The sequence below is a fragment of the Rattus norvegicus genome, chromosome Y, assembly GCF_021556685.1.
Source record: "Rattus norvegicus strain SHRSP/BbbUtx chromosome Y, alternate assembly SHRSP_T2T, whole genome shotgun sequence".
Classification (NCBI taxonomy): domain Eukaryota; kingdom Metazoa; phylum Chordata; class Mammalia; order Rodentia; family Muridae; genus Rattus; species Rattus norvegicus.
In genome coordinates this window covers 12,456,736-12,469,682 of record NC_141555.1, presented here as the reverse complement: position 1 = coordinate 12,469,682, position 12,947 = coordinate 12,456,736, and positions in this window count along the sequence as shown.

Below are 12,947 nucleotides of genomic sequence, written 5' to 3'. Positions count from 1 at the left end.
TAACCAGAGGTCAAAGAGACTGTATCCAAATTAACAAAATCAAAAATGAAAAGGGAGACATAAAAACAGAATCTGAAGAAATTAAAAAAAATCATCAGAGTCTACTATAAAATCCTATATCAAAAAAACTCCAAAATCTGGAGGAAATGGACAATTTCGTAGATAGATACTAGGTAGCAAAGTGAAATCAGGAACAAATAAACTATCTAAACAGCTCCATAACTCCTAAAGAAATAGAAGTATATATTAAAAGACTCCCAACCAAACAAAGCCCAGTGCAGAATTCTATCACATCTTCCTAGATGACCTCATACTAATATTGTCCAAATTATTCCACAAAATTGAAACAGATGGAGTGCTACCGCCTTCCTTATATGAATCCCCAATTACTCGTATACATAACCCACACAAAGACTCAGCACAGAAAGAGAACGTCAGACCAATTTCCCTTATGGATATTGATGAAAAAATACTCTGTAAAATTCTTGCAAACTGAATCTAAGAACACATCAAAAAAATCATCCATCATGACCAAGTAGACTTTAACCCAGGGATGGAAGGGTGTTTTAATATAGGAAAATTCATAATTGCAATCCATCATGTAAACAAACTCAAAGATAAGGAGCACATAGTCATTTCATTAGATGGTGAGGAAGCATTTGACAAAATTCAACAACCCTTGTGGATAAAAGTCCTGGAAAAATCATGAATTGAAGGCTCAAAACATAGTGTAAGAAATATACAGCAAACCTATAGCTAACATCAAACTAAATGGAAAGAAACTTGAAACAATCCCACTAAAATCAGGGACTAGGCAAGGCTGCCCAAATCTCCCCCTACTTATTCAAAACAGGACTCCATGTCATAGTCAGAGAAACAAATAGCAAAAAGGGGTCAAAGGATACAAATTGGAAGGGAAGATATCAAAATATCACAACTTGCGGATGATATGATAGTATATACTTAAGTGATCCCAAAAGTTCCACCAGAGAACTTCTTAACTTGATAAATAACTTCAGCAAAGTGTCAGGGTACCAAATTAACTCAAACATACCAGTAGCCTTACTCTCCTCAATGGATAAACTGGCTAAGGAAGAAAATAATGAAATCACACACTTCACAATAGTCCCAAATAATATAAAATATCTTGGTATAAGTTCAACCAAGCAACTGAATGATCTGTATGACAAGAAGTTCAAGTATCTGAAGAAATAAATTAAGATCTCAGAAGATAGAAAGAGCGTCCATGCTCATGGATTGAGAGCATTAATATAGTAAAGATGAACATTTTTCCAAAAGCAATGTACACATACAATGCAATCTCTATCAAAATTCCTAATCATGTCTCTAATAGAGATAGAAAGAGAAATTTGCAAATTCATTTGGAATAAGAAAAAGCCAGGATAGCTAAAACTACTGTCAACAATAAAAGAACTTTTGGGGGAGTCATCACCCCTGAACTCAAGCAGTATTACTGAGCAATTGTGATAAAAACTGCATGGTATTGGCAAAGAGACAGATGGATAGACAAGTGGAATAGAATTGAAGACCCAGAAATGTACCCACACACCTATCACTTGATATTTGGCAAAGGCGATAAAACCATCCAAAGGAAGAAACATAGCATTTTCCAAATATAGTGCTGGTTCAACTGGAAGTCAGTATGTAGAAGAATGCAAATTTTCTCATTTTTATGATCATTTACAAAGCTTAAGTTCAAGTGACTCAAGGACCTACACATCAAACCAGAAACACTCAAACTAATAGAAGAAATGGTGGGGAAGAATCTTGAACACATGGGATCTGGAGAAAATTTCCCGAAAAAAACACCAATGACTTATGCTCTAAGATCAAGAATTGAGAAATATGACCTCATAAAACAGCAAAGCTTCTGTAAGGCAAAAGACACTATCATTTGGACAGAACTGTAACCAACAGATTGGGAAAAGATTTTTACCAATTGTATATCTGACAGTGGGTAGTATCCAAAATATACAAAGAACTTAAGAAGTTACAATATAGAAAGCAAAAAGACCCTATTAAAAATGGGTTACAGTGAGTTACAAAACATTCTCAGCTTAAGGTTATCAAATGGCCATAAAACAACTAAATAAATGTTCAACATCCTTAGTCATCAGGGAAATTCAAATCAAAACAAATCTGAGATTCCACCTCACACCAGTCAGAATGGCTAATATATAAATCTCAGGTGAGAGCAGATGCTGGAGAGGATGTGGAGAAAGAGGAACACCCCTCCATTGTTGGTGGGATTGCAGACTGGTACAACCCTTTTGAAGGTTCCTCAGAAAACTGGACATTCCATGGCATGAGGACCCAGCTATACTACACTTTGTTATATACCCAAAAGATGGTTCAACATACAACAGAGAAATATATTTGACTGTGTTCATTCCAGCCTTATTTACAAAAGCCAGAAGCTGGAAAGAACCCAGATGCCTTTCAACAGAGGAATGGATACAGAAATATGGTACATCTACACAATAGAATATTACTCAGCTATCAATACAATTGGTTCATGAAATTCTAGGCAAATAGAATGAACTAGAGAATATCATCCTGAGTGAGGTTACTCAATCACAGAAAAACACACTTGATATGCATTCATTGATAAGCAGATATTATCCAAAAAGTTTGAATTACCCATCATGCAATACACAGACCACAAGAAACTCAAGAAGGACGACCAAAATGGAAATTCTTCACTCTTTCTTTAAAAGGGGAACCAAAATACCCATAGGAAGGGATAAGGAGGCAAAGTTTATAACAGAGACTGGAGGACCTGCCATTCTGAGCCTGACTTACAAGTAGCCCATACATGTACAGACACCAAAACTAGATAAGATGGAAGAAGCTAAGAAGTGCAGGCTGACAATGAGTGGATATTGATCCCTCCTAAGAGACACAGCAAAAATATGTCAAATACAGAGGCGAATGAAAACAGCAAACCACTTAACCATGAGCCAGAACACTGTTGAAGGAATTAGAGAAAGTATTGAAAGAGCTGAAGGAATTTGCAACCCCATAATAATAAAAATGCCAACCAACCAGAGCTTCCAAGGACGAAAACACAACAGAAAGACTATACAAGGACAGACCCATTGTTCCAACTTCATATGTAGCAAAGGATGGCCTTGCTGGGAAAAATGTATTGAGAAATTCTTGTTTCTATGATGGTTGGTCCCGCAGTATAGGGGAATGTGGGGAGGTGTGGAAAGACCATGGGTGGGAATGTGAACTCCCTTACAGAAGAGTAGGGGGAAGCGTTAAGTGGCTTATGGTCTGAAAACCTGGAAAGGGAATAACATTCGAAATGTAAACAGGAAATCTCCAACAATGAGAGACAGAGAGAGAGGAAGGAGGAGGAGGAGGAGGAGGAGGAGGAGGAGGAGGAGGAGGAGGAGGAGGAGGAGGAGATGGAGGAGGAGGAGAAGGAGAAGGATGAGGAGAAGGAGGAGGAAGAAGAAGAAGAGGAAGAAGAAGAGGAAGAAGAAGAGGAAGAAGAAGAGGAAGAAGAAGAGGAAGAAGAATAAGAATAAGAAGAATAAGAATAAGAATAAGAAGAATAAGAAGAAGAAGAAGAAGAAGAAGAAGAAGAAGAAGAAGAAGAAGAAGAAGAAGAAGAAGAAGAAGAAGAAGAAGAAGACGACGACGACAAAGGAATTGAAACAGAAAGAGAATTAAACTTCCATTCTTTTACATTCCCTCTCTTCGTCAGCTGTTGTTGAGGCCGTTGTGTTAGTGAGATATTATAAGGGTAATTTCTGGTGTAACTTTGAGACACCATCTCATAGTAAACTTTAGTCTCTTACAACCTTCTTGCCCCCTCTTCTGTAATGTTCCTCAGCCTTGAATCTAGTGACATTTTGTTGATAGAGCCATTGAGACTGGGCTTGAAATTTCTACCTTGCATTTTGAATGGCTGGGAGTTTTACTGTGATGTTTGTTGCAGAGACTGTAATTAATTCTGTATATAAGGACACATGGCTTTGATTGTTGTTAGGTATGATACTGGCTTAAGTAAGTAAAGGGCTGTAAATTCTCCCCCATAACCACTGCTGCAATAGCCTTATATATGTGGCTAAATTACCAGTACCAACCATGTTCATTGAACAGCACTTAAGCCAACTTAGAGAGCTGTTGGCTATCACCAAGCTATTTATGCCATTGCACTGCCCTTATGGTTATTCTGCCATGTTGATCATTGTGATTTACAGGAATGATGTAAACAATCCCTTGAAACTGATAAGACTGATGATTGTAATTACAGGTTATACTAGAAATTCGACCTGTGCCTGGCACATCTTCCTGTATAAGAATATTGACTTTCTGATAGGAAGGAAAATGTAAAATTTAAACTTAATCTTAACTAAAAATAGGAAATTAAAATTTTCCTGCTATAGCATGTTTAATTAATTGAAGCAAAATAAAATCTATTTACATGTTGTTGGGGAAATATAATTTAACAATATAATCCTACCTCCTTTTAAGTGATTAAAAGTTACAGATAGTTGTTATACTGTGTAAAATTGGCATCAGGATTGTGACAATGAAATATTCTCTGTTTTCTGCAAATGCATAGTAATAATGAACAAAATTATGTACCAAATTTCATGCTTTAGGTAACTAATTGCATGTATTCAATTGTATCTAAGATAATTTCATATTAGCTAGGTATAAAATGCATAATAATTATGATTAAATTATTATTTAAATATTAAAATAAGCATACTAGAGTTACCAAGTGTACATGGAAAATAAAATATATTAGAATAGGCAAAAAATATTTATTAAAAGCCAAATGATGAAAGCATTGTATATATAAAGGGAGCCTGGAACTATATGTCACCTTAAAGTGTTATAGTGTGTTGCAGTGAGGGGGTTGAGCAGATAATATTTCATGCCATGAAAAACCAAGTACCTAAACTTGATACCTACATATATCTTTGGAAGATTTCTATATTCTCTACATGACCAGAACACATAAAAACTTACACTGAATATTAATAGTGAGACAAATGAGAACACTAATAATAATAAAAAGAAAATACAAAACTACGAATATTTTAAAGAAATAATATATTGGCCTTAAAATAGGAAAATCAACACATTTTCTTAGTGCATTAACTATTCAAGGAAAAAATAAAAGGCTTTTACTTCATTCTATATGAAAGTAAAAACACATGAGATGGATTGTGTAAAGAAACAGAGAACTGCAAACTTTAAAATTAATATAATCATGGAAGAGGAAAGAAACATATACTTACCCAAGGTTCGATAAGTAAAAATTTGAAAGATTTACTGCATAATATTAACATATTTAATCCAACCCATCTTACTATGATAAAGGAAAGACAACTGGAAAATATAATGCCTGAATGTAGTCTCTGCACCTAGAAGATGGCAAGATGTCACAAATTCAAAGATACCCTGAAATACATGAGAAAATTATAAATAGGTTGAGTTGATTATGGAATAAGTATTGTAGTATTAGCTTAGTGGTTAAGAGCACTTACTACTCTTAAGAGCAAATATGTTTAGTTTCCAACACCGAGGTTGGTTAGAATCACACTGGATATTTTTTTTATTATTTGTCATAAATGTGAAGGCTGTCAGTTCACTAATTTATTCTCAACCTTTTTATCCTTGAAGTAGAGGAAGGCATTGATGAAGGCTACTGATAGGTTTTATTTAATCTTATATACAGCCACTTTGCTGAAGTTGTTTATGAGCTGAAGGAGTTCGCTAGTGGAATTTTTGGGTTCACTAAAATATACTATAATATCATCTACAAATCGTGATATTTTGACTTCTTGAATTCCCTTTGGTCTCCTTTTGTTGTCTAATTTCGGTGGCTACGAATTCCAGTACTATATTATAGAAGTAAGTGCAGATTGGGAAATCATTTTTATCCCCTGATTTTGTGCTTCACGGTTCTCTCCAATTAGTTTGATGTTGGCTTCTGTTTTTTTTTTTTTTTGAATACTGATTTACTATATTTATGTATGGACCTTGAATTTCTGATATGTTGCAAGACTTTTAACATGAAGTGGTATTGATTATTTTTCATTTTTTTCTATCAGCATATAACGAGATGGGTACGAAGCTAAACATTCTCAGCTGAGGATTATCAAATGGTCAAAAGGCGCCAAAAGAAATTTTCAATATCCTTACTCATCAGGGAAATGCAAAGCAAAACAACCCTGAGATTACACCTCACACCAGTAAGAAAGGCCAAGTTAAAAAAAAAAAAACAAAACTCAGAAGCCAATGATGCTGGTGAGGATGTGGAGAAAGAGGAACACTCCTCCATTGTTGGTGGGATTGGAAATTGGTACAACCACTCTGGAAATCAGTCTGCCGGTTCCTCAGAAATTTGGATATTACACTAACTAAGGACTCAGCTATACCACTCCTGGGCATATAACCAAAAGATGGTCCAAAACAGAAAAAAGATATGATCCACTCAGTTGATAGAAGCCTTATTTATAACAGCTAGAATCTGTACAGAACCAAGATGCCCTTAAAGAGAAGAATGGATTTTAAAAAAAGTGGTACATCTGCGCAATGGAATACTACTCAGCTATCAAAAACAACAACTTCCTGAAATTCACAGGCAAATGAAATAAACTAGAAATATCATCCTGAATGAGACAACTCAATCACAGAAAAACACACTTGGTATGTACTCATGGATAAATATATATAAGCCAAACCACTCGAACAACTCAAGATGCAATCCAGAGACCTCAGAAAGCTCTAAAGAAGAATCACCAAAGTTCAGATGCTCCCACTTCTTCTTAAGAAGGGAAAAATATAAAGAGGAGGGTAAATGGAAGCAAATTTTAGAGCATCGACACAAGGAATGGACACTCAGAGCCTGAACCACATGTGATATATATATATATATATATACCAAACTAGATAGGATTGATTAAGCTAAGAATGCATAGTGGAAGGGACCAGATATAGATCTCTGAGCATTTCCAATACAGATGTCAATGCTAGCAGCAAACAACTGAACAGAGAAATCGACCTTCTGGGGAATTAGAGAAAGCATGGAAAGAGTTGAAGGAGCTTACATCTCCAGAAGAACAAAAATGAGAACCATCCAGATTCCAGGGACTAACCCATTACTGAAGGAATATACATGGACTGACCCTGGGCTCAGACTGTATATGTTGCAAAGAATATTCTTGTGGGGGCACTAGTGGAAGGGGAAGCCTTTGGTCGTGCCAAGGTTTGAACCCAGTGTGGGTAATATGGGGGTTGGTAGAGAAGAATGTGTGGGCCTATAACCATATGGGGGAGTGAGAGTTGAGTGGATGGGGGATTTTGGACATGAATCCGGGAAGGGGAAATTAATTTGAAATGTAAGTAAGAAAATTACCTAATATTTTGTTGAACTGTCTTCCTTAGCTTTGTAGGCAAATGGATGGCATTATCCATTTTGTGTTACAAAAAATATCACTTTGTATGAGGTAATTCAGACCCAAAGAACAATCATTGTATATTCTCAATAATATGTAGAAATTAGACAATAATAGTAAAGAATACTCAAGACATAGGCTACAGAACTCAAAATGTTCATCAAGGAATAGGGTGCAAGTGGAAACATTTCAAGCCAATTTGGAGGGAGAAGAAAGAAACCAGAAGGGAAGATGGAGGGTGGGACTGTTGAGGGATAAAAGATAAAGGCTTGGGGAGAGGGGACATGGTTTTCTATTAGTTGGGAAAACAGGACTAAAGTCCTGTGGGCCAGCAGAAAGACGGGAAACAGGTGACCCGATGCGGAAACAGCTTAGGAGGATTCTATAGAGTGTACTGGATAACAGAGAAGGCAGATACCCTCAGGAATCCAGGACGGTTGGATAGATGAAATGCCCTACAGTGGCGAGAGAGAACTTATTGAACCTACCTCCAGCAGAAAGACAGGTCATCAAGTGAGGGTATAGGTTGTTATCCTACAGACAAAGCTCTGACTCATGATTCTTCATGTCTAAAAGAGATGCAGGGATGGAAATGAAGAAGAGCCTGAGGAACAGAAAGCCAAAACGGGATCCAGCTCAAATGGAAGCACCACTAGATACCAATACTGATGCTATTGGGCATTCGCATAAAAGAACAATCATGAGTGCTACCCCACAAAAAGCATCCAACAAGCAGCTGTAAGAATCAGATGCATGTATGTGTACCCAACCAACAAACAGAAGCTCCTAAGTATTATGCTTGAATTAGGGAAAAGATGGAGGAAGCTGAGGAGTAGGGCATCACTCCAGGAGGGACCCTTGACATCTCTCAGACACGGGCTCACCAACCAGGCAGCATTTACCAGCTGGATAAGGCCTACAGCACACATAGAGGAGAGGACTCCTGTTTCTGGTTTCAGTTAGAAAAGATGCAGCAAACCATTAGGTGGGGAGGAAGTATGGGATGTGGAAATATCAGGGAGTAAACCAGGAGGGAATAAAATCTGGAGTGTAAAGTAAATAAAAAATAAAAACATTGACCACTACCCATAGATTACACATGGGCAGACCCATGGCTCAAGCTACATATACGTATGCAGAGGATGGCCTTGTTGTGCACCAGTGAGAAAAGATGCCCTTGGTCCTGAAAAGTCTACAGCCCACCAGCATAGGGGAATGTCAGGCTGGAGAGGCAGAAGGGGTATGGGTTGCAGGGAACACCCTCATAAAAGAAGGTATAAGGGGGATGGGATTGGGGGTTTTTGGGTATGAAACCAGAAATGGGAATAATATTTGGAGTGTAAAGGAGAACATATTCAAAAACGTTTAAAAAAGAAAAAAAATGCATTACAGTTGGAAGTTTTTTTTTTAATTTTTTAAACTTTTTAATTGGATACATTATGTATTTATGTTTCAAATATTTTACCTTTTCCTGGGTCACCCCTCTTCCATTTTCCTTACCCCATCACCCAGCTTCAATGAAGATGCTCTCCTTACACCCACCCACACCCACTTCAATACCCTGATATTTCCCTACACTGGGGAAGCAAGACTTCACTAGGTCAAAGGCCTCTTCTTCAATTGATGCCTGACAAGACCATCCTCAGCTACGCATGCAGGTGGAGCCATGTGTACACATTGCTTAGTGGATTAATCTCTGGGAGTTCTCGATGGGGGAGGTGGTCTTTTTGGTTGATATTGTTCTTCTTCCTAAAGGATTTCAAAACTCTTAAGATCCTTCTCTTTTCTCTAACTCCTCCATTGGGGTCCCTGTGCTCAATCTGATGGTTATATGTGAAGAACCTCATTTGTATCAGTAAAGCACTGGTAAAGCCACTCAGGAGAATCCCATATCAGTCTCCTGTCAGCATGCATCTCTTGGCATCAGCAATAGTGTCTGGGTTTGGTAACTGTTTATGGGTTGGATCCCCTGAGTGGCAGTCTCTGTCTGACCTTTTCTGTAATCCCAGCTCCATACTTTTTCTCTATATTTCATCCTGTGAATATTTGGCTATCCCTTCTCAGAAGGACTGAAGCATCTACGCTTTGTTTGTCCTTCTTCTGAGCATCATATTGTCTGTGAATTGTTTCTAAGGTTTTATGAGGTTTTGGACCAATATCCACCTATCAGTGAGTGTGTACCGCGTGTGTCCTATTGTATTTGGGTTACCTCACTCAGGAAAATATTTTCTAGTTCCATCCATTTGCCTAACAGTTTCATTAAATCATTTTTGAAATAGCTGAACAGTAAGTAGACCAGTGTGTAAATATATCATATTTTCTGTATCCATTCCTCTGTTGAGAGAGATGTGAGTTCTCTCCAGCGTCTGGCTCTTATAAATAAGGCTGCTATAAACCTAGTGGATCATTTGTCCATCTTGTATTTTTGAGTATCTTTTAGATATATGCCCAGTTCTGTTATAGTTGTGTCCTCAGATAGAATTATTTCCAAATTTCTGAGGAACACAAGAGTAATTTTCAGAGTAGTCACAACAGCTTCCAATTCCACCACCATTGAGGAGAGTTCCTCTTTCTCCATGTCCTCAACAGCATCTGCTGTCGCCTGAGGTTTTTTTTTTTTTTTTTTTTTTTTTTTTTGCCATTCTGATATTTGTACAGTGGAATCTCAAGACAATATTGATGTTAATTTCCCTGATGACTATGTATGTTGAACACTTATTTAGGTGCTTCTAGCCCATTCAACATTCCTCAATTGAGAATTCATTGTTAAGCTCTGTAACTAAAGTTTTCTACTTTTGAGTATTTTATTTTTCATAAAAAGCAAACATCATGTTCAATTTGTGTTTCTCAACAACAGTTTAGAATTGGATTTGGCCTAGATTGTGATTAGACTAAGAGATGGTCACACCAATGAAAACAACTAATAATCTTTGTGTGTTGGAAATACTTGGTGTTTAAGAGCATACTTTACTCTTCCAGGTGACCCAAGATGGATTCTCAGTACCCGTGTCATGAACACATTACTGCCTTTAAATCTAGCTCCAGGGGATTCAGAGCCTCTGGGTCCATTGTCACCTACACAAAGCACATATTGACAAATATATGATAAAGATATACATATGATAACAAGTAAAGTAATTTTTAACTAACAAGAAATTTGTCTTTCCTTCTCCCAGAAGCTATCAAATTCATTTTTTTACTGCATATAGCTTTATCTTTCAAATGTTTTCCTATTCCCTTGTTTACCGTCCATGAACACCCTATCCCATGCCCCTCCCCTTGCTTCTATAAGGGTGATGCCCCTATCATCTACCCACCCTTCCTGCCTACCTGCCCTGACATTTCTTTACCATAGTGGGTCAAGCTTTGGCAGGACAAAGTCTTCTCCCATTGATGCCCAACAGTGCCATCCTCTGCTTCCTATGAAGACGGACCCATTGGTGTGCCCATGTGTACCCTTTGGATGGTGGTTTAGACTCTGGGAGCTCTAGTTTGTTGCTATTCTTGTTCTTATAGGCAAATGGATGGAATTAGAAAATATCATGCTGAATGAGGTAACCCAATCACAGAAAAAATACACATGGTATGCACTCATTGATAAGTGGATATTAGCCCTGAAGTGCCAATTATCCAAGATACAATTCACAGATCATTTGAAGGTAAAGAAGGACAATCAATATGCATATAATTCAGTCCTTATTAAAAGGGGGAAATATTCATAGGAGGGTATATGGAGACAAAGTTTGGAACAGAGAGTAAATGAATGACCATTCAGAGCCTGTCCCATCCCCATCTGGGGAATATATATATATATATATATATATATATATATATATATATATATATATATATATATATACCAAACAAGGTAAGATCGATGAAGATAAAAAGTGCATGCTGACAGGGGCCAGATATTACTGTCTTCTGAGAGGCACAGCCTGAGTCTGTCAAATAGAGAGTTGAATGCTAGCCTCCAACGATTGACCTAAGAATAGGGTCCCAGTTGGAGGAATAAGAGAAAGGATTGAAGGAGATGAAGGAGCTTGAAACCTCATAAGAAAAACAATACCAATAAACGAGAGCTCCCAGGGAGTAAACCACCATTCAAAGGGTACACATGACAGACACATGGCTCCAACTGAATATGTAGCAGAGAATGGCCTTGTTGGGCATCAATGGGAGGAGAAGGTCTTTGGCCTACTATAGCTAGAAAATTAATGCAGGGGAATGACAGTGGTGGCGGAAATAGGGGTGGTTGATGAGGGGGAACATCATTTAAACTGGGGGGGGAGTGATAGGAGTCTTGTGACTGGAGAACTTGGAGAGTGAATGATATTGGAAATGTAAGAAAAATAACCAATGTTAAAGCAAGGAAAAATAAAAGCTTAACAAGCTGAACAGCCATAGTGAGGATGCCTCAATATGAGAAAAAAGGAAGAACAGGAGGGGAGAGTGACCTGAATGAGAAAGGAGATAGTGAGGGGAAGAGGGGAACATGGTCAGGTATTGATGGGTAATGGGACTGAAGCCCTGAGTGCTAGCAGAATAAATGGAAACAGGCAACCTCAGGAGCTAACATGTTGGAAGTGGGTGGGGGGTGGCTCTAGAATATTCCAGAGACCTGACAGATAAGAGACTATCAGGACTAACTGAAATGTCCAGGAGAGGGAGAGAGAACTTGTTGAGTCTACCTACACAAGGAAAAGAGAGCATCAAGTGAACGATAAGTTTGCAATCCACAAATAAAAACTCTGACCCATATTTTTCCTGTCTGAAAGATCTTCATGGACAAAACCAGAGAAGAGCTTGAGAAAAATGAATTCCAGTGACCTGCCATATCTGGTAACCAGATTAAGTAGGGGCCCCCAAAGCCTGACAATATTACTCATTCTTTTCATGTTCTCAAAACAGACCTGTCATGACTGCCTTCAAAAACACCCAAAAACCAGCTGAGTCACATACCGACATTTACACTCAGCGAATGAACAGAAGCTGCTAACACCTGTGGTTGAACTAGGGAAAAGCTGGAGGAAGGTGAGGAGTGGAGCAACCCTGGAGGAGGACAAACCCTGCTAACTAACCTGGACTTCTGATTTTTGAGACAATGAGCCACGAATGCAGCAACATGCACCAGCAACTATGAAGCCCCTAAGACTGGAGTGCAGAGTCTGAACACAACCATTTAAGATGCACTTACCCCTAAAGAGACTTGAGTCCCCAGGTAGTGGAGAGGTCTGGTAGAATGGGGATGGAGTGGGAGACAGCTTCATTCAGATGGACATGAAGGAAGTGGGTATGGTATGTAGGACAGTCAGAGTATGGCCTGGGAGCGGGATAATATCTGGACTGTAAAAATATATTAAATAAAGTTTAAAAAAAGAAAATTTAAACTTATATAAACTCTTTCTTCCCCAACTTTCTTTTTCCCCTTTGGTCATGGTATTTCAGAACAGCTATACAATCTCTGGCTAAGACATGGTATTATGGACAAAAATGAGC